The sequence below is a fragment of the Myotis myotis genome, unplaced genomic scaffold, assembly GCF_014108235.1.
Source record: "Myotis myotis isolate mMyoMyo1 unplaced genomic scaffold, mMyoMyo1.p scaffold_m19_p_15, whole genome shotgun sequence".
Classification (NCBI taxonomy): Eukaryota; Metazoa; Chordata; class Mammalia; order Chiroptera; family Vespertilionidae; genus Myotis; species Myotis myotis.
In genome coordinates, this window is record NW_023416319.1 from 34,067,390 (window position 1) to 34,089,622 (window position 22,233).

Here is a 22,233-nt window from a genome sequence, read left to right on the forward strand (position 1 = left end):
AATTGAAAAGTAAAGAACAGATAAAAAAAAATTAGCTTAAACATGCATAAAAGTTCTAGGGTAGTTTGCAAAACCACCAAAATAAACCACACTGTTCTACTTCCAACTACAAACATGCCATGTAAACTGTCCTTTGGTGACTTTGTTTTGCCATAACTTCTGCTCAAATGCCCTTTCTCATGCCCTGATCCTGGAATTGTCCTTTGGGACTCAGGCAGTCTTAATTAAAGAAATATAGATTGCCCTATCCGGTTTGGCTCAGTGGATAGAGTGTCAGCCAGCAGACAGAAGGGTCCTGGGTTTGATTCTGTTCAAGGGCACATGCCCAGGCTGTAGGCTCGATCCCCAGTAGGGGGTGTGTAGGAGGCAGCTGATCAATTCTCTCTCATCATTAATGTTTATATCTCTCTTTCCCTCTCCCCTCCTCTCTGAAATCAATAAAAATATATTTTAAAAAAAGAAATATAGACTGAGCCAGGCCTACAGGTGTATAGTAGTGGACAATCCAGGTGTAGCTCTTACCCTCACGACCGCAGAGTCAGGTGGGGAGAGACAACTAAACAAGTAGATGAAATCATATACTTCATATGCAACTTGAAGAAAAATGAAAGGGTGCTGTGGGAGAACTTAATGGGCGGGAGTTTGCTGGGAAGTCAAGGGCAGTCTCTATGAGGAAGCCCCATATTCCTGCTATTGGAAGAATAAGAAGGCCCAGCCATGAGAAGGTCAGAAAGGCAGGTGGGACTAGGACCTAGCCGCTAGGTCATACCTTGCCTTTCAAGCCACAGTCAGGAGTTTGGATTTTATTCTAAATGAGAATAGATGGATTTAAATAAATGGATTTATTCTTATGTCAGTGAGAAGCCACTGAATTGCTGCAGGCAAAGGAGTACCAGGTTCTGATTTGCTTTTTAGTAGTACCACTGATATCACTGAGACTGCTGTGTGGAGAACTCGCTGTGGGGAATCTGGGCAGTGGCAGAAGGACCAGGTAGGATGCTCCCAAATTCTCCGGGAGGGAAAGGATGGTGGCATGGACCAGGGTGGAATCAGCAGAGATGAAGCAAAGTGGATAGACATATGTTTTGGAAGAAGATGCACTTAAAACATCATCCTTTATACTGTACTTATAAAATTCTGTGTTGTAATATTGACAATTGTGCTCATATGTATTTTGCTTTTACGACTCCAAGATCATACATTTTTTTACAACAGAAACTGTTATTGTTAAATCCTCAAATCTTTCTTAGTGGTTGGCCGTATGTGGCTTTCAGTAAACATTAGTTCAATAGAATATAAAAGTACAGCCACTCTCCTTAGGGAAACTTCCACCTGGGTCTGGCAGAGAACTTGCACTCAGCTTTCTCTGATGAATGATCATTAAGCCCGTGGCCTCGAAAGCAGCAGCATGTGGCTAAGCCTGCAGTCGGTGAGAGGAACACCTTGAGGGACATCTGTGTGACTCATCATGAGAGCGGTGTTTGACAGATGGCATCGCACCAGCCATGACGCCCCATCAGAAAAATCATCAGTAACCATGGAAACCACCAGGGACCAAGGACCGGGCTTCTTCACCAAACGGGAAGGTGGGGTCAGGGGAGAGCCCCAATATAGGTTGGCAGGAGCAGTTTAGGATCCGATCTGATTTAGAAAAAAAAGGGGGGAGGAATGTGATCGTTTATTGTACGCTAGTACCTAGAGTCAATTTATGAATCTTAATAGCATTTAAGGGTCTCACAAAGTTACCATCTACTTTTAGACTTTAACCTCCTAATTCAAGAAATTCCCAACTCTTTCTAGTGAGCCACTACTTGCCTGGCAAGGGAGGCACATGTATCCACTACATATGGAGAACAATTTATAATTGAAATGAAAGTGAGTCTTGAATGAAGGAGGTCAATCTATGCCTAAAAGAGCTACATCACAAGAGGCAATTAGCCTTGAAGGCAAGATAGCATTGAAAGAACAGATGCTTGGATCCCCCTCCTCCCACGTCTCACTAAAATGAACCTTATTCTATATAGATAACAGACTTCACGACAGTACCAGAAGCTAAGGATAAAGAATAACCATATACAGAAACGTGAAGGATTTCTGCCAAATTCATTTCTATGGGGCCAAATGAGAAAGTCACTGAAGACCAGCAGACTGCCCATTTGTACAGGGAATGGAGTTTGTCTAGGACTTGGTAGGTGGTATGCTCTTCAGCATAGATGCCCGTGATGTGCAATAAGAGCTGGCCTGACTTGGGACAAGGGTGGAAAGAGTAGGTTGTGGAGCCACTGGAAAGCCATTAGGAGACCAGCATGCTGCCATAGGCGAGGAGTAGCCCCAGTGATAGTCCTTGCTTGGAATGGACCAGATAGACAGCACTGAGCAAAGAAAAGACTTTGTTTTTGCTTCCTCCAGCCTGCTCAACCAGGCCATTTCAGTTCTGACCTTGCAACAGGAGTGATTGATCTTGTGATGTTAATGTGAGAGGGAGTGGGGTGAGGTGGTGCAAGCTCTAAGACTGAACACGGGAACATCTTCAGTGATGACATTACTCACCACTGTCCTTATCTCACCTACAAAAGTTCTCTCAACCTGTACCATACTGAATAGCTTTGCTTGTGCATTCTGGAACTGGGTGGGTTCCTAGGTCACTATAGAGCCCTACCTTGGTCTCTGAAAGAGTCTAAGGTTATCCAAGCATTTAGAATATACTTTGGTCTTTGGTCACCATGAATCACTCTCTATATGAATGGAATAAACAGAGACCATTCAGCATATGGTTTATTAAAAACCCTGACACATCGAAAAGGACAAGCAATTAGACAGACACAGAGGAAAGGTGTACTGAAGTAAATACGCTATAAGAAACAGATTGTTATTATTTAATGCTGTTTGTGCTGAGCTTGCAATAATATAGAGAAATGCTTATGTTATGCTACTGAAAGGAAAGTGCAGGATAGTAATCTGAAATATAGTCGATGAAAACTACATAAAATAAACAAGTATGTGTAACTTGAATAAAATTGGGACCTCTGCCTCATTCTTTCCCTGGAAGTACCATCTTAGCACAGTGACACATCTGAAATGTGGGTTACATAATACATCAGGCATCTGGCAGCTAAACTCCTAGAAAGAGCTCCACGTCTCATGGCAACTGCTCAAATCTGCCTCTCTGCCTCTCAGGAAGGACCCTAGATCTTTCCCCTTCATTGCTTCTTCTTCCCTTCTTACAGGGCTGGCCATTGCCCTCTCTTCTCTTAATCACATTTCTATCCATTATTCCCCTCTGACAACTAAATGGATTTTCCTTGGGACCTATCATTTTTTGGGGAAGAAGGAATGGGTGAGCATTAATATGTGAATACTTGTAATTTAATCATTTCATCTCTTTCATCTAAAAAGAAGCAACACCAACCTCTTCCTCCTACAACAACGATACATGGAGAAAAAAATGGGAGATACTAAACAGATAACAATGATTATTGCTGGACAATGAAACTAGAACTTGTTGCCATTTTTCTATTTTCCTTTGGTTTCCAAGTGTTTTACAGTGAAACTATATTACCTTTCTTTGTTTAATTGAGGTAAAAATGCCATAAAACTCACCCTTTTAAAGTATACAATTCAGGCTGTTTCATTATATTCACAAATTTGTACAACCATTCCCACTATCTAATTCTAGAATATTTTCATCAAAAAGAAACCTTTTGCCCATAAACAGTATTCCCATTCCACCTCCTCCCACTCTGGAAACCACTAATTTACTTCTTATCTCTATGGATTTGCCATTATGGACATTTATTATAAATGGAATCATATAATATGTGGCCTTTGGTGTCTGCTTTCTACTTAGTATGTTTTCAAGTTCATTTATGTTGCAGCATGTATTAGTACTTCATTACTTTCATGGTGGAATAATATTTTTAGATGTATTACTTCTATAATGAGAAAATATTTTAGCTTTTAAAAAAGGAATGAGTACATAAGTGTAACCCTTGATTGTTAATTCTACTAAGGGTACATTGATACAATAATAATACATTTTTTGATAATGCACAAATTAATTTTTAAAATCATATACTTATAAAGCATAGTGAGCCTGTGAAATAGGTTTTCTTTCTGACTCAAGCTCTCAACTAAAAATAACATGGGAATCTAAATGATATCTTGCTGATAATCAGACAAAAATTAAACAATATAAAGAGACAGGTGTAGACACCCAGGACACATACATACAGTTCTATCTTAAACAGAAGATGAAACATTCTTGGCTTTAAAATTTTGAATGTTCAAAGAGAAAATTACGGTAGTAAAACGAGCAATTTTAAGAAATTATTTGGAAACATAGTACATGTACTATTCTGTGCAATCAAATAAGATATTTTAAGCATGGATCTACATAGTATACTTCAGCTTTAAGAAGAAAGAAGTTCCTAACTTGTTTGTATGCACACTGTATATATATTTGTGTAGCTGCAAATCACAAACACTTGTTGATACACACTCAGTATGTGAATTCATGTTATAATCTTTACTTGCAAAGGCAGAGTCTTATATATTTTTAGTTATATGGGAGATAAGCTTGAGCAAAGCTGACTGGAACTAGCTCATATAAAGTAAGAGTTCAGTGAAAAATCAAATTCTATAAATAAATGACCCTGGACATAAAATATGAAGCACTTCAAACACACTGAGGGTGCAGTGGGGTGGTGAGCAGAAGCGGGATGCTCGTGGTCTTGATCTAGGTGCTGGTTACATAGGTAGGTTTCACTTGCAAAATTTCATTAAAACCATACACTTGTGACATTTACACATTTTGCTATGTATGGTATACTTCAATAATTCTTTAAAGTTGAAATAGCAACAAAAGACCCTACACATTGATTTTGAAGGGCATGTGGTTCTCATGTTGGTGAGCTTTTGCTAAGGGCTGAATCAGGAAGCTTTATCAAGAATTAAAGGAGAAAATAAACAAATGGGACTACATCAAAATAAAAAGCTTCTGCACAGCAAAAGAAACCATCGACAAAACAATAAGAAAGCCCACTGCATGGGAGGACATATTTGCCAATGTTATCACCGATAAGGGTTTAATCTCCAACATTTATAGGGAACTCGTACAACTTAACAAAAGGAAGATAAACAATCCAATCAAAAAATGGGCAAAGGACCTAAATAGACACTTTTAAAAAGAGGACATTCAGAAAGCCAAGAGACATATGAAAACATGCTCAAAGTCACTAGTCATCCGAGAGATGCAAATCAAAACAACAATGAGGTACCATCTCACACCTGTCAGAATGGCTATCATCAACAAATCAACAAACGACAAGTGCTGGAGAGGATGTGGAGAAAAAGGAACACTCGTGCACTGCTGGTGGTGCAGCCACTATGGAAGACAGTATGGAGTTTCCTCAAAAAAACTAGAAATGGAACTCCCATTTGACTCAGTGATCCCACTTCTAGGAATATATCCCAAGAAAACAGAAACACCAATCAGAAAGGATATATGCACCCCTATGTTCATAGCAGCACAATTCACCATAGCTAAGATTTGGAAACAGCCTAAGTGCCCATCAGTAGATGAATGGATTAGAAAACTGTGGTACATCTACACAATGGAATACTATGCTGCTGTAAAAAAGAAGGAATTCTTACCATTTGCAACAGCTTGGATGGAACTGGAGAGCGTTATGCTAAGTCAAATAAGCCAATCAATGAAGGAAAAATACCACATGATCTCACTCATTTATTGATAATAAAGACCATTATAAACTTATGAACAAAAATAGATACAGAGGCAGAGCAGCCTCAAACAGACTGTCAAACTACAGTGGGAAGGCCGGGGAGAGTTGGGGGGCGGGGTAAAAGATCAACCGAAGGACTTCTATGCATGCATATAAGCATAACTAATGGACATAAGACACTGGGGGGTAGGGGAGGCCAGGGGATTGTCAAGGTCGGGAACAAAAGGAGACATACGTAATACTCTTTGTAATACTTTAAGCAATAAAACGATTTTAAAAAAATTTAAAAAAATAAAATATTGGTCAAGCCTTTAAACAGTCAAAGTTGTATGTGCTTGTTTGAGAAAGCTAATATCCAATCTGTTGAGAAGACATGCTTAAAAATCCATCCTAATGAATAAAAGTCTCTATAGTGTTCTGCAGCTACTTTTTCACTGAAAGCATTCTCTAAAGATGTCACTGGGTCAGCTTTTGAAGTACCAAGAGACCACTTGTTGTGAAACCTTCAGATATGATGACAATCAAACAATTGCATTTAATCATTTATGAGACTATAATATGACAGTTAGGATTAGGTTATGCTCTGATTGAAGCAAATGAAGAAAACTGTTTTGATCCCTTTAGGATTTCCTAGCAAAGTTAGAGCATAAATATAAAAGTGCTGGTGGACAAAATCCAGACTCTTTAAAATCTCTTATTTTATTTAAGGTTATTGGCTGATATCATTGTGTAGATTCTAGCTAGTATTTTCAGATCATGTTCCTATACCTTTCAACTCTTGGTAAGGAGTTATTACATGAAAGATTGCACATTTTTAAAAGCAGGATGAGGCACTATTTGTGGGAATGTAAGATGGAACCATTATTCAGGAATGCAACTGGCACTCTAAAGACTTAAAAATGTCCATAACTTTCATCAGTTATAAGACTTTATTCCTAAAAGCATAATTAGGGCATATAAAAAAATTCCACTAAATGTATGCACATCATGTCACTATTTGTGGAAATAAAATATTGAAAACAATTTCAGAAATACAACTATAGGGGATTGGTTAAAAAACACCACCAATAAATGTCCATACAATGGGAGAGTATATAGCCACCAAAAATATGTTATAAGAGTACATTTATTGTTATCCTATATAATAAAAGGGTAATATGCAAGTCAACCAAGTGGCAGAATGACCGGTCTCTATGACACGCACTGACCACCAGTGGGCAGATGCTCAATGAAGGAGCTGTCCCCTGGTGGTCAGTGCATTCCCACAGGGGGAGCACTGCTCAGCCAGAAGCCAGGCTCATGGCTCACGGCTGGAGAGCACAGCGGTGGTGGCAGGAGCCTCTCCCACCTCCACAGCAGCACTCAGGATGTCTGACTGCTGGCCTAAGCCGGCAGTCAGACATACCCTGAGGGCTCCTGGACTATGAGAGGGTGCAGGCTGGGCTGAAGGATCCTCCTCCCCCCCCACAAGTGCATGAATCTCATGCATCAGGCCTCCAGTAGTTAGATACTCATGGGAAATCTTTAAAGAAAAGATCATAAAAGTATTGACAGAGTAACACCATTCCTTAAAAATTATGTGCCTAAATATCAACAAAAACATTTGGGATAGAGATACATTAAAATATGAGTGCCAACTACTATTATAATTTATTTTTTTCTTATCTATATATTCCATCTTTTCTATACTGGACATGAATTCTTTTATAACAAGAAATTTGCAAACAAATGAGATGGGAAAGTAGGAAAACCAGGGACTAAAATATTCTTCTTCTTTATATGGAATTAATGTCTACTCTTGACCTCTCTGAATACCTTGAGAGCTTTATGTGAAGTGCATTTCATAGAATAAGAACAGCCCTATCACTCCTGAAAACGTTCTTTCAGCTCTGAGCAGACATCCCACTCGTCATCAATATCACTTTGGAGCTTGGCATCATTCAGCTCCTTTGACTTATGTCAAAGAAGACTCTAAAATATCAATAGGCCCAAACAAGAAAACTCCACAGCCACCTAGCCTAGAATAATGCGACAAGGATACACCTGCTAAACACAGGGGTAGAAATAAGACAAAGGGATCACTCCCTTCTCCAATCTTTTCACATCAAGTCATCTGACTTTGAGAGATTTCAATTCTCTTTCAGAAGAGAGTCCTTGTTCTACTGCAAATAAGTGGATTTTTTAAAATTTGAAATATTCTAAGGGTTCCCTGTTGACTTGTGTTTAATGCTGGTATACACAAAAGGAAACAATTTCCTTTCCTTGAAACCTCTTTCTAGGATCCTTAATGATCACCTGCCAAATTTAGCTCTGGTGCCTCGCCACCATATTTATTACTCCTCCATGCTATTGATGTGAGGCCCAATCTCATCTCCAATCAGAGTGCACAACAGCAGATGTCTTGATAAAAGGGGGAGTTAGTGAACCTATATGAAAAGAGCTAGGAGAACACACTGTACTGAAAGGAAGCATAGCTTCCTGGCTTATGGTACTAAAAGTACATTTATGCAAAAGAATCAATGGCCTTGGTCATACTACATCTATATATATATATATAAAAGGCTAAGTGACCATTAGGACCAAATGACCGGAACTACCAGAACCACTGGTTGACCAGTCACTATGATGCGCACTTACCACCAGGGGGGCATATGCTCAATGCAGGAGCTTCCCCCTGGTGGTCAGTGCTCTCCCATAGCCAACCTCCCTCGGTCCCTCCCCCTCCCTGGCCAACCTCCTGCAGCCCTGCCCCCCCAACCCCCTGCTGGCCAACCTCACTTGGCCCCTTCCCTCCCCCCACTGTTGGCCAACCTTCCATGATTCCTCCCCCTGGGCCCGACCAGGGGTTGGGGGGGGGGGGGGCTGGCAGGCCAACCTCCTGTGGTCCCTCCCCCCGGCTGGACGGCCTCCTGATAGGCTTCAATTGCTGACCAGGCCGATGGACCGCACCTGTGCACGAATTCATGTACCGGGCCTCTAATGCGAAATAAAAGGAGAGGAAGTATAGAGATGTTGGTCAAGAGACTGGCTGCTCATTAGAACCACTGGGAGAATTTGTTTTGTTTTAAATACTGCTGCTGCCTTTACATGAATGTTCTTGGCAGCATTATTCATAATAGCCAACAACTTGAAACAACTCAACAATGGTAGAATAAATAATAAATAAATCAGAAATTGAGGTCTATTTATACAATGAAGTATTACACAGCACTAAAAATGGATGAATTGTGGCTACATCTCACAAATGCAATATTGAGGGAGAGGAAATCCTGACACAAAAGAGATTTTGTTTTTATAAAAGCACAAAATCAGGCAAAACTAATCTACCGTATTAGAAATCAAGACAGTGCTTACCTCCATTGGGTTGTGACTGGATAAGAGTTTAAGAAAGCCTTCTTGGTGGTGATGTCCTATTTCTGTATGTAGGTGCCAGTTATGTGGGTGTGCTCAGATGGTGAAAATTCTTTAAGTTATATACTTATGATATGTATATTTTTCTTGAAATGAGATACACTTCAATAAAATGTTTTACATTCAGATTCCTGGGCCCCACTGCAGATCTACTAAGATGGTTGGTTATATTTTTCCTGGAATGTTCCAATGTGCAGTCAAGGTTGAGAATCACTGGACCAATGGTCTACATCCAGTGGTGTGCTGGAGCCAGTCCCTGTTAGCTCATGAGAACCAGTTACATTTTTAGGATTTTTGTAAGCCTGTTAAAATAGGGTCGGTATTAAGAATTACACTATGTAAAGTTTTGATTAAATAAAATGTACTAAAGGTACGAAATACTCAAAACTCATTATTTTACTGTTATCTATATTTTTGTCGTTATTTATGCCCATTTTATCTGCATGGTGGAAATACTATATAGTGGTGTGCTACTGTCCCATCTCTCCCCAACTCCATGCTCAGTCAGAATGATAGCATGAAAGTGGCTATGGTGGGAGTATTTACACCACAGAAGTTAGCAACCACTACACAATAGCTTTACTGGTCTGTTGACTGTCTTAAGAAAATGATTTTAAAGATGTTAATAATAGATACTAAATTTAAAAATGTGTTATATGTGTAGCTGCTACATCGTGAATAGTACATTTAAGGAAATATCCTTATGGTATATAAAAGCTATTATCTGGTTCAGCAAAGAAGTCATTCATATTTTTTTTAATATATTTTTTATTGATTAAGATATTACATATGTGTCCTTGTCCCCACGTTATCCTCTACCCCCCCCCCCCCCACTCATGCCCTCACCCCGCCGTTGTCCATGTCCATTGATTAGGCCTATATGCTTGCATATAAGTCCTTTGGTTGATCTTTCCCCCTTACCCCCACCCTCCCCTACCTTCCCTCCAAGTCCCGACAGTCCAATCAATGCCTCTCCATTTCTGGATCAGTCCTTGTTCATCAGTTTATGTTGTTCATTATATTCCACAAATGAGTGAGATCATGTGGTATTTATCCGCTCTCCAGTTCCATCCATGCTGTGGCAAATGGTAAGAGTTCCTTTTTCTTCTTCCTCTTCTTAAAGAATACCTTTCAGCATTTCATATAATGCTGGTTTGGTGGTGATGAACTCCTTTAGCTTTTTCTTATCTGTGAAGTTCTTTATCTGACCTTCTATTCTGAATGATAGCTTTGCTGGATAAAGTAATCTTGGTTGCAGGTTCTTGCTATTCATCACTTTGAATATTTCTTGCCACTCTCTTCTGGCCTGCATGGTTTCTGTTGAGAAATCAGCTGACAGTCGTATGGGTACTCCCTTGTAGGTAACTGACTGTCTTTCTCTTGCTGCTTTTAAGATTCTCTCTTTATCTTTTGCTCTTGGCATTTTAATTATGATGTGTCTTGGTGTGGTCCTCTTTGGATTCCTTTTGTTTGGGGTTCTCTGCGCTTCCTGGACTTGTAAGTCCATTTCTTTCACCAGGTAGGGGAAGTTTTCTGTCATTATTTCTTCAAAAAGGTTTTCAATATCTTGCCCTCTCTCTCCTTCTGGTACCCCTATAATTCTGATGTTGGTACGCTTGAAGTTGTCCCAGAGGTTCCTTACACTATCTTCATATTTTTGGAATCTCTTTTCTTTTTTCTTTTTCGGTTGGGTATTTTTTGTTTCTTTGTATTTCAAATCTTTGACTTGATTCTTGGGATCCTCTTGTCTGCTGCTGGCTCTCTGTAAATTATTCTTTATTTCAGTCAGTGTATGCTTAATTTCTAGTTGGTCCTTTTTCATGTCCTCCATGGTCTCACTATACTTATTGAGGGATTCATTAAATTTATCGGCGGTTTCCATAAAATTCTTGAAAAACCTTATAAACGTGGCCTTGAATTCTATATCCAATCGTTTGCTTTCCTCCATTTCTGCCATTTGTGACCTGTTTCTTTGTCTCCGCATTTTGGCAGCTTCCCTGTGTTGATAGAGTGGCCCTGCACGCCAGGTGTCCTGTAGGGCCCAGTAGCTCAGCCTCCCCAGTTACCTAGGGTGGGCACTCTTGGTGCACTCTTGGTGCCTTGGTTGTTGTAGGATCACTGGAAGGAATTGACCTCCAGGCCAATTGGCTGTGAGAATCAGCTGTGTCTAAAGTGGGAGAACTTCTGTGCTGAAGACACCCTTCTGGGGCAAGACTTGCTTCAGTGGGGCTTTGGTGCTCACTGAGTCTGCTCCCTGAGTGTGTCCCTTATGGATCTGAGGAGTTGCAATCTGGATGGTCCCCCTCTGACCACTGGGTACAGGGGCTCCTGGATCTAAGGAGGTGCTAATTCAGCCTCTGCCTGAGGCCACACAGCAGGAGCCACGAAGAGGCTCAGCTGTGAAGCAATGCAAGCCGCTGCGGGGCCTTGGGCCTTCTCTTGGAAGTTCCGGGTCTGCCTGGCTGGGCTGCAGTTAGGTACATTCACATGCAAAAGCCTCTGCCGCAGCCTGGGTGGGGCGGGGTGGGGTCTCAGGGAATCAAAGGGCGGATCAAGGAGCTATGGCTGATTCTCCGCCTGGAGTCGCGAGTCTCGGTGACCCGCTAATTGCTGCAAGCACCTCTGAGGGAAAGCCGCCTTCAAGTTCACCCGCTGCCGGACAGACCAGCTTCTCCCCGTATGAGTCCTGGGTCCCCAGAGACTTCCCGGAACCGGAGTTCAGAGCAGTCGGGAGTTTGTGATTCAAAAAGACAGCCGCGTCCTCAGGTGGCACCCCCTTTACTCGCGTGCACTCGCGAGCCGGCCGTACCTCTGCACTTGTACCTCTGCACTTCACCTCTGCAGCGCCTCTGGCTCTCAGCGTGTTTTTCTTTCCTTCTAGTTGTAGAATTTACACTCAGCCAGCCTTCCTGTTGTTCTGGATGATGTTTGCTCTGTCCTTTGCGGTAATTTTCAATTGTTGTGTGAGGCGGCAATTTCCCGGTGTTTACCTATGCCGCCATCTTAGTTTCTCACGTCATTCATATTTTTAATGAATGTATGCAGTTCTGACATATGTCTTTGTTATTTTAACTTTGTTTTACTCATCAACTTAAAGAAAACTATCAGCCAACATTTATATGGGAATTACACCTTTTCATCAATTGTATCCTAGGTAGGCTTTGGATAGAAGTGTTCTACAAAAACCAACGAACATTCTGTGAAACCCAATGGGCTATATGGAATTTACAATAAAGAGTATTGTATATTTTATTATTATTTGTAATTGTATGCTACACACATTCTTTATGTCAGTAAAATTTATCATCAACTTATGTATGCACATAAATGCATTTTTCCCCCAGAGAGCTGGTTGATTTACCGGCACACCTCTGTCTACATTCCTCCCATGTTTAAGATTCCATGACTCTCTATTATGATTTAAGAAACAAGCAAACAAAATAAGGTGGGAGTTGTAGGGCCTGTATGCAATGAGTTTTGGCATAAGTTATAGTAACGATTATACTTTAGAGTCTCACTATTCAACCTGTGGTTCCCACACCCATAGCACTGGCATCAATGGGAAGCTTGTGAGATTAACCTTGGGTTTAACCCCCAGAACTCCTGAATCAGAATCTGCATTTTTATCAAGGTGCCCAGGTGATCTGTATACTGACAAGTTTGAGAAGCACTATCTATAACAGTGATGGCGAACCTTTTGAAAAACCCTAACTTAACTCTGGGTGCCGTGTCACATATAGAAATTTTTTGATCTTTGCAACCATAGTAAAACAAAGATTTATATTTTTGATATTTATTTTATATATTTAAATTCTATTTAACAACGAAAAGTCAACCAAAAAAATGAGTTCGTGTGTCACCTCTGACACGTGTGTCATAGGTTCGCCATCACTGATCTATAATAATAAAAGCATAATATGCTAATTAGACAGGACATCCTTCTGATGTCCTTCCAGACGACCTTCTGGATGAAGCTGGGGCTGCGAGGGAAGCCAGGGTCCTGGGTGCCAGAGAGAAGCTGGTGCCAGCACCCAGGGGAAGGAAGGCCTACTCTTGCATGAATTTTGTGCACTGGGCCTCTAGTTTTAAAAATAAACTCATTGGTATGAACTGAAATTGATATAACCAATTTGAGATTAGTAATAAGGTTAGAGACAATCTAGCGATTAGTGATCTTTAAGCATCTAAAATCAGTCTAACCACTTCACAGCCCTGGGGAAAATACACAATTGCTGCCCATAAGCCAGAAGAAAAGGACCTATATCTTGCAATATACATTTGTCAAATATTGAAAGGGAAACTGTGCCACTAGGAAAATAAAGGCTATTCTAGGCCACTTGGATTATTAATTTAAGAAGGAGAAAAAATGTAAAAGACAGAGAAAAAAATCGCAATAGTAGCTTTTCTCCATGTACATGATGGATAGGACATGTTTCCCTAGACTTGGTTCCAAAATTTCAAAGCAGGGCAGCAAGTGCCACAGGACAAAGTGTGGCAGCTGGGAGAGGAGTGTGATGAAACACTTCCCAGAGATGTAATTTAGGCCAGGGTAGTCATCAAGTGCTGAGGGCGAAAGGGGGAAATTGTAGTGCTCATGCTTTTCCTATCAATATCTCAGTCAGCAACACAGGACAGGAAGAAAAGAGAGGGCCAGTGCACAGACAACAGTCAGTGCTCAAGTTAATTGAAATGACAGTGGTAGGAAAGTGTCACATATTTTGAAATTGAAAGCAAAAATGTTCTACTGGCCATAATATTCTCTGGAAATATTTCTTAGCTATTTGGTTGAAAATATTGTAGTTGCTTCAAGCTGCACAGGTCTATGGGAAAACACGTTAGCTACTTAAACAGTGTCTGGAAGGAAATGCGAGCCACAAATCTCCAAGGGGAACTTGGGATTAGTTGCAGCAGAAACCGGAACAGTAAAATAATTCAGGTAAACTCTGGCAACCCTAGAATGTGAAGAAAACAAATCAAATGTAATTGCGACTGGGCCACTGGTACCCAGAGAGACCATCTTGCCTGTTTTTACCCAAGAAAAAGGGTTACTACAACCGTCCTTGTGATATCAGAATTCAAATGACTTTAGTACATTTAGGGGTAAAATGATATCACTGCCCTAATGTGTTATAACATTTTCCCTTGAAATAATCTAGGAAGGCTAAGAAGAGAACTAACCCTTACTGGACACCTACTATGTGCTCGACATGTGCAATTTCCTAATATCTTCATAAGCCTTTAGAGGAGGTGATATGGTCCCCATTTTACAGACTAGCAAAATGCGGTCCAAGGAAGTATTTCAGCCATGTCATATAGTAAATAAAAATCTGGAGCTCCACAGACAAAATTAAATAGCTCCTTACTTAATTAACACAGATTGCTCAACAAAGACAGCTGGCAGGAATCAGAGTATGGGGTTGTTATCTTGTGAATAAGAGGAAAGGGTTTTTTCTATATTGGAGTTAATGAAGATAAGTAAGGCATCTCCTAGAACACAACATATCTTTATCACCCATTTCTGGATGTATCTTAGGTTTCAGATGTATATCATACTGATAGCTGTAATTCTGGCTAAGCTGGAGGGTTTGGAAGACTTGGCATTTTTCTGGAAGTGTTATATAATAGAACTGAGCCCTGGGCTGGGACTTAGAAGCCTGGGTTCTGTTCCAGATGTGTCACTTATTAACTATGAGAGTGGGTAAGTTATACCACTTCTCTAGATGGCAGTTTTTTTTTCACCTACATGAGGTTGGATTAAGTATCCTTAAGAACTTTTCTGGATCCATGATTCAACCCTCTATGACTCAACTATTTAAGATATAAACTTCCATCAAAATATATTAGAAATGACCTGAAGTGTTAACAAATGTGTTGAGAAAAACCTCTCATGTGATTCAAATTACATTAAATTAAAAAAAAATCACATAAGAATAATTATTTACTCCCATACGCTACCATTGGCAAGAGTAACCTGGAATAAAATGATTTAAAGTTTTGTTTTTATTTCTAGGTGTTCTTTAAAAATAAATATATATTCAAGTTCTTAGATCTGAGTGCAAATCCAAGCTCTACCTCCTATTAGCTCTTTGACTTAACATATCTGAGTTCCATTTTTTGCTTCTGTAGATTGAAATTTACAGAACCTGAGTTGTAATGTAGTAAAGTGCCTGGCATCTAGTAGGAGTATAACTAGTACTGTTATTCCAGATCATCAGGGATTGGAACTATGGTTGGGTAACAATTCAAAGGAAATTTTCCAGTGAAATGAAACCTGAGATGGTAAACTCATTAGCACTGGGAACTTATCATGAACCATGTCTGTGCAATAAATTAACTCAGGTGCAGAATAGAAAAACATAATTGCTCCTTCTGGACCTTTTAGCATCTCTTTCTTTTTTTAAAAAAAAACAAAATGTTCTAATTCACCTCTTAGTGGATAAAACCTTCTCAAAGTATTTGAAGACCAGAGTGTTCTTGGACATTTGGAAAGAGTACTGTTATACCCACATTTCATTTCAGTGTCTTATTTGTCCATTGTCCAATTTCTGCCCTATGTGCACAGGAACAAAAGATTCTAGGAAGAGGAGGAGGTGATTCACTTTGTTTAGATCATAAAAAACCAAACAATTCTCATGCTGACATATAAATAACCAATCTACACACACCCCATCCACTTGAGTGCCTGTCTCTGGACCACCCCATCAAAGCTTTCCCTTCCCTCATCTCCTGCTCCACTACTCCCACACTACCACTTTCTATCCTTTTCTACATACACTACTTTTTGTGACTTATTTTTTCTTCTTTCTCCAAGTTTTGTTTTGGTGTTGGGAGGTTGGTCAAAGCTTGGATGGAGAAAAGAAGATGAACAGAAGAATCACATTCAAATCACCTGAATTCTTTGAACCAACCCCATTACATGAAGCCCAAGTGAGGCCTCCAAATAATGAAATTGAACTGCCTATTTTCTAAAAGGGAGAACAAAATGATTTTAAAAAATTATTCTGTTTTATACAAGAACATTTTCTGAACAAAAAAATAGTAAAATTTCAAATGTTTTCAGCCATGTTTTGAGATAAGTCAAGCACATTAACTAAAGCTTTCTGAAGTTAAGACAAAACAAAAACAAACAAAAAATGATTGCTAATTAAATTATCATTAGAGATATCGCACAAATTCTAGCCATCTCTTGCGGTACTAACACTATATGATTCAGAGCATAATTTTACTCTTGAAGTAATTATAGATTTGTAGTTGCTATGACCAAATGTCAGTTGATGCTGAGGTCTCAACCTGTAATGGGATCTTCCCAGTATAATAATGCTCTTATGATCTATTTTGTAATGATACACTATATAACAACTTTTATAGGACAAAGCTGTTATGGAACATCTTTAACCACACCTTAAATGCTTAAAAGGATATCTTAACTTATAAGCTTTTAGGGCTATTAGCTTGAGTTGGTAATATCAATACTTTAATAAAAGATGATATATTAAGGTTTTCTTTAGTAATTTGTTTCCATTTCTTTTATTACCCCTATCTAAAAGGATTAACAACTGTAACCAATGATTTTTCAAAAAGTAGGGAAGAGTGGGGAAGAGAAGACTATCAACCTAGGCAAAAACTAAAAATGTCTTACTTAATCTATAAATATTGGCTATTTTCAGGACTTTAGTTGGGATTTATCTATTATGTATCCAAATCCATTACATGGCATATTTCAGACAAACTGAAATTCCAAAAGGAATACAATACTTGCAAGCAACATGCCAAATTGCAATGCTTTCTCAAAGATGCTATGCAGATTCAAACACAAAAATCAGATTCAAGTCACCTGAATTTCTAAACCAATCCCATTCCATGAAGCCCAAGTGAGGCCTCCAAGTACAGTGGGGCCTTGACTTAAGAGTGTCCCGACTAACGAGTTTTTTGAGATACCAGCTGATTTTTTTTTTTTTTAATATATTTTATTGATTTTTTACAGAGAGGAAGGGAGAGAGATAGAGAGTTAGAAACATCGATGAGAGAGAAACATCGATCAGCTGCCTCCTGCACATCCCCCACTGGGGAAGTGCCTGCAACCCAGGTACATGCCCTTGACCGGAATCGAACCTGGGACCTTTCAGTCCGCAGGCCGACGCTCTATCCGCTGAGCCAAACCGGCTTTGGCCCAGCTGATTTTTTGCATTGAGTTGATAGAGTAATTTGAGTTAACAAGCTCCTTAAAGAGCTCAGTCTTGGAATGAATTAAACTCGTAAGTCAAGGCCCCACTGTAATGAGATGAAACTGCCTATTTTTTTTACAATGCTTTTGAAGCAGTATCACCTTTGAGTCTGAGATAGTGTAATTTAGTGTTTCTAGATGACTGCAAAATCTCTCCCTGTTCGGTTGAAATTTTACATTCTATCTTTTCCTAAACTTTCACCCACTTGTCATCTATCCATACAAAACATGTACTGGATATTTTCCCCCCAATGACAAAGTAATCCCACAGAGTGGAAAATGTTGAACTTGTCAATGTACCAATGACCCCCCATTTGGCCTTTTGGTATACATGTTCTTGATTCATTCCTAATTTTTTAAATACATGAATGTTTACAATCTTACTTGTTGGTAAGATCCTTAAGACCAGAGATCTCATGATAAAAACTTACTTAGATCTTTGACAGTCCCATGCCAGAAAGCAGACATGAATACCTATTATTCCACCGTTTTACTCTAGATTCTAGAAAATGGAATTGATTTATTTTGTAACAGCTGTATGATATGAGCTGTAATTACCAAGTTATATTGGGCAAGTCACTTAACTTTTCTTGGCCCCAGTTTCCCTATTGGAGAACAATTTTTTCAACTAGAGAATTAAGTGTTAGAGTAAGATAGAACTTTTTTTAATTTTTTAAAATCAATTCTATTTTTTTTCCATTGCCTAGAACTAGGAATTGAAATTATCTAACCTCTTAGTTTCCAATTCCTCACCTGTTGTTTGGGGATCAAGAGAGTAATTCCACATCACGGGGAGTTTTTTAGATGCAGAATGAGAACATAAATGCAAAGAATGCAGTATCTTACCTTAACTTTGGTTCATGTTAAAAAATGCCAACTATTATTTTATCAGGTTTCTTCCAGCTCTAGAGTGCTAAGATTAGAATAGAAGTAAAACCTTATTTATCAAGCACCTAGATCTTCATTATCCTCAGCTACTCAGGCACCACTTTTATCCCCCCCACCCCAAATAAAAAAAGTCTTATAAAGGACAAATTGATTCAAGGTCCATTTTATTCACAGAGTAAATAGAATAATTTTAATAATCATTGAAGTTATGTTAATAAATTATTCCATTAAAAAATGACAAAGACAAATTGTTGTAAGACAAATTGACTAAGAAACCTGTCCTCAAATGTACACTCAGAATTAGACACAAGATGTAATCTGTGGTCACGGGTTTGTACAAAGACACTAACCTGGCTTGCTGGATGTGAAGAACAAAACACTCTGCTTACAGCTGGACTTACCTACATAAAAGAGAGAAATACTGTATAAATCCTACTGCTTGCCAGGAGCACATGAAAAGCTACCAAAATTTTCAACATATGTTGTTTTCTCCCCCCGCCCCGCCCCCCAAATGGGCAGAATCTGCTTTACTTTTGCTAGGTGCCAGTGTTAAAGTAGCATTTCTTTGGGTCAAAGAAATGTTATCCTAAAATAGCTAGGATAACATTTTGTAGCATTTGTTAAAATATATTTCTGAACACTGGGTATGTTACAAAAAAAGCATTTGGCCACAAACCCAAGGATAGGAACAAGGAAAAGCTTACAGACATTTTACAATACAAAAGTCCTAAAGGCAGACATGCTATTCCTCAAAAATAACATTTTTAAGATAATATTATCATAAGAAAAGTTCTTTTTTTCTATTAAACTACATTTGAACAGTTAATAAGTTGTGTTATTGAGCCAATGACATTAAACTACCTGTGTTTCTATTTCCACCTCTTGATCACACACAGACTTTTGTACTTCAATTTACACTACATTCAAAATTCTGGACAATAACAACCAATGGGCAAGTTTAGAAGAATACTGGCTGTGATTTTAGTGCTTCCTAATTATTTTTCAGTCTTCTGCATTGGATTGGACTGGTTAAACCCTTTCCCACTAATGTCCAAATATGATCCAGGAATCTCAGAGGAAACCTTGTTTAATGTAATAATTTACTGCCCACTCCACCTGCAGAGCAATATGCAGACGTTATTTACACTGAAAAGAACTCTTGTTTATTTTCTAGCAACTAGAGACTCTCTTCAGCAACTACAAAGTTATTGGAAACTAAATATAATTCCAAATTTATAAAGAGTTTTTTGTAAACATAGTGTATGTTTGGAAAGCCTAGAGCTTGTCTGAGATCAAACAAAAACAGACTATTGGCTATTTATATCTGCTGTTAGTGAGAGAAGGTATACAAACTACTGATAACATCTTTGCAGTTTAGAGAGGATGCACAGTTCAGTGTAGAATATGCAACACAGCCTGGTTGGGGGTGGGAGAGCCCCAAACTAGAGAAACCTCAGGTTGAGCATCTGGCTGGGGTCCAACGGAACTGTGCGAACAGCCCAGGTTGGGTGAAGTTCAAAGTCAAGGCGAGTCTTGGTCTTCTGAGACCTGAAGGTCTGGGTGCCTTTGTGTATATATCAACCTTCATGCATTTCCCCCCAGTAAATGTGTACAGTCAGCTCGAAAGGCACAGCTTGTGGGCTGACGTGCAAAGCCAAGTCAAAACCCTGTGTTTGGCGCTCCCTTCTAACTTTCTGGCTTGTCCAAGTCTAAATATTGACATTGCTCCTCAGTTGAGATGTTTGATACTGCTGGGGGTAGACACGGCACAGCTAACAGTAGGATCTAATGATGTATTTTTACATCGCTGTGCCTTCCTCTCATTTCTTTCTTTGGAGAGGAGGTTGGGTTCCCTTGTCTGCACACTCCCCCCCCCCCCCCACCCCACCCCCATTGTTCTCCCCGAAAGCTGAGCACAGGGAGACAAGGTAAGAGGTTTTGAAAGCCCCTCATGGCAGCTCCACTGTTGTCACAGCAACTCACAACAGACTCCATCGACAGGGGGTTGGGGGGTGGGGAGTGCCAAACTGTGGGCTGACCCGTCAACTCTCATGGGGGTGCAAGCGCCAAAAGGGCAAGCATATCCCCCTCTCGGGACCTCTGGCTCCCCACCACTGTCCTTCCAAGGAAAAGAGCCCTCCTGTCGGCGCGGCACCACCCCCTCCCTGGCGCAGCCAGCCTTCTAAGGGTGCCTGTTGTTCATTTTCTCAGCTCCAAGTTAGGGGTGCGGCTGTGCGGGCGCTCCTAGAAATCTCTCGTTTGTGAGGGTTCCCGGCCTCGCGGAGAAACGAGGGCGGCTCCTCTGGCATCTCGGTCCCACAACTCTCTCTTGGGACGCGGCTTACCGCGTGGCGCGGCCCGGGGACCCCCGCACGCCACCCGCCGGGGCCGGGGGCGGTGGGGGCTGCGCGGCGGCTGCTCCGAGAAGTTTCGTACCTTAGCGCACTCACAACACAGAACCTACCCTGAAGCCGAGCGAGACGCGAGCTCTCTCCGCCTTCAAGGGCTGGGGGGAGCGGGGGGGGCCCCCCCGTCACTCAGCAGCAGCCACGACTGCGCGCGGTCGCGGGTGTGCGGGGCCCCTGCGCGCGGCGTGCAGCCCGCCGCCCAACTTTGCACAAAGGCAGCATGGCACTGCCTCGCCCGGCGGGCTCGCCTCCCGCCGCGGCCGCTCTTCCCAGTCCGGGGACAGAGGGGTTCGCCCCTTTCCACCCCCAGCCCTCCCCTTCTCCTCCGGCCCCCACCCCGCTCCCGGGCGGGCCAGCTCGGCGGATAGAGCTCCCGGCACCCAGCTCCGCCGCGGTGGCGGCAGCCGCGCTCACTGTGACGTTAGCAGCCTTCGCGGCTATTTATATCCACACGATTGGATTTCATTCATGAAACCAGGGCCTGGTGTGTCTGGGCGCTGGTGCGCGGGTGGCCAAGGGGCCTCAGCTTTACGCAGACTGGGCCCGGGCTGGGAGGCGGATTGCCCAGGACAAACATGCGCAGAGCATGGGAGACCCAGGCCCCTCTCCCGAGCCGTGGGGAGGGGCGGGTCGATGAGCTTTGTGCCCCGGTTCCCATCCCTAACATCCCACCCATTCCCGTGCAATTGCTGGCCCTTGGTCCCAGGCTCCGGAAAAGTAAGTTGGGCCACTAACCGGCTGGGCAGCATGGCTTTCTTTCCCCTAGCAGCTGACCGGCCGCGGACTCCGAGGGAGGACATTGGCTTTTGTTTCAAAACCGAGCCCAGCTGCTGACTAAGGGCGGCGTTAGCCCAGCCTCCTCCTCCCCTGGGCGGCTGCACGTGCTGTGCTGTCGGGCTTCCCCCTCTGGGTTCCTTCCTTGGTGACTTAGCTCTTGGGATCCCCGCAGGGGGCTTAAGGACTCACAGGCAGCCCCCAACCCGAGTAAGGGGGTGACTTACAACCATCAACAAATGGCTGAGCGAGGAAGTGAAATTGACTTCTGGCCGCTCATGGGTTATCAGAATCCTTGGAAACCCAAGAGAGTCCATCTCTCTTCTTCCAGGCTGACTGTGACCTCTGAGGACAGGACCAGGGGTGTTTTTTTTCAGGATTCACATAAGTATTTAGAATGTTTACAGTATGTCAGGTACTCTGTCAGGTTCTAAGGAGATGACAGTGAGCACGACCAAGCTGGCCTGGGCCCTCGGAGAGCGTTGAGAGGGCCTGCTAAAATTAGTGTGCCCAGACCTCCTTACTTCCAGCCTGGGCACAATGTTATTGATGTGCTCAGCTACCTTAAAGGGATTTATTCATTTAATAAACCTTTATTTAGAAGGATGTGTACACAGGGCTGGGTATGCAAAGATGGCAACGTGTCCTTGGTCCTCAAGGAGTTCTCCAGTAACATGTTCTGAGATATTGAGGGCTGGGGAAAAGGGAGCCATATTTTATTGCAAGGGCTCTGGCTTTTGCCATATCCCCTAAGAAACAGAACATTGGGAAAATTCCTAAAAGCAAA

At 41.3% G+C, this 22,233-nt stretch overlaps 1 protein-coding gene across 3 annotated transcripts in view; it reads right to left on the reverse strand.

Moving 5' to 3' along the window:
- RHOBTB1 (Rho related BTB domain containing 1) overlaps nucleotides 1-21,475 on the reverse strand; it is a 66,622-nt gene extending 45,147 nt beyond the window's left edge. The window contains exons 1-2 of one of the 3 annotated variants that reach the window (XM_036336824.1): nucleotides 21,408-21,475; nucleotides 18,615-18,665 (exon numbers count right to left, since the gene is read on the reverse strand). The gene's annotated coding sequence lies outside the window, so the exon portion shown is untranslated. Of the gene's footprint in view, nucleotides 1-18,614; nucleotides 18,666-20,728; nucleotides 20,967-21,407 lie in introns of those variants that run through there. The other 2 variants (XM_036336823.1, XM_036336825.1) reach the window with 2 other exon arrangements.
- Nucleotides 21,476-22,233: the final 758 nt, after the last annotated feature.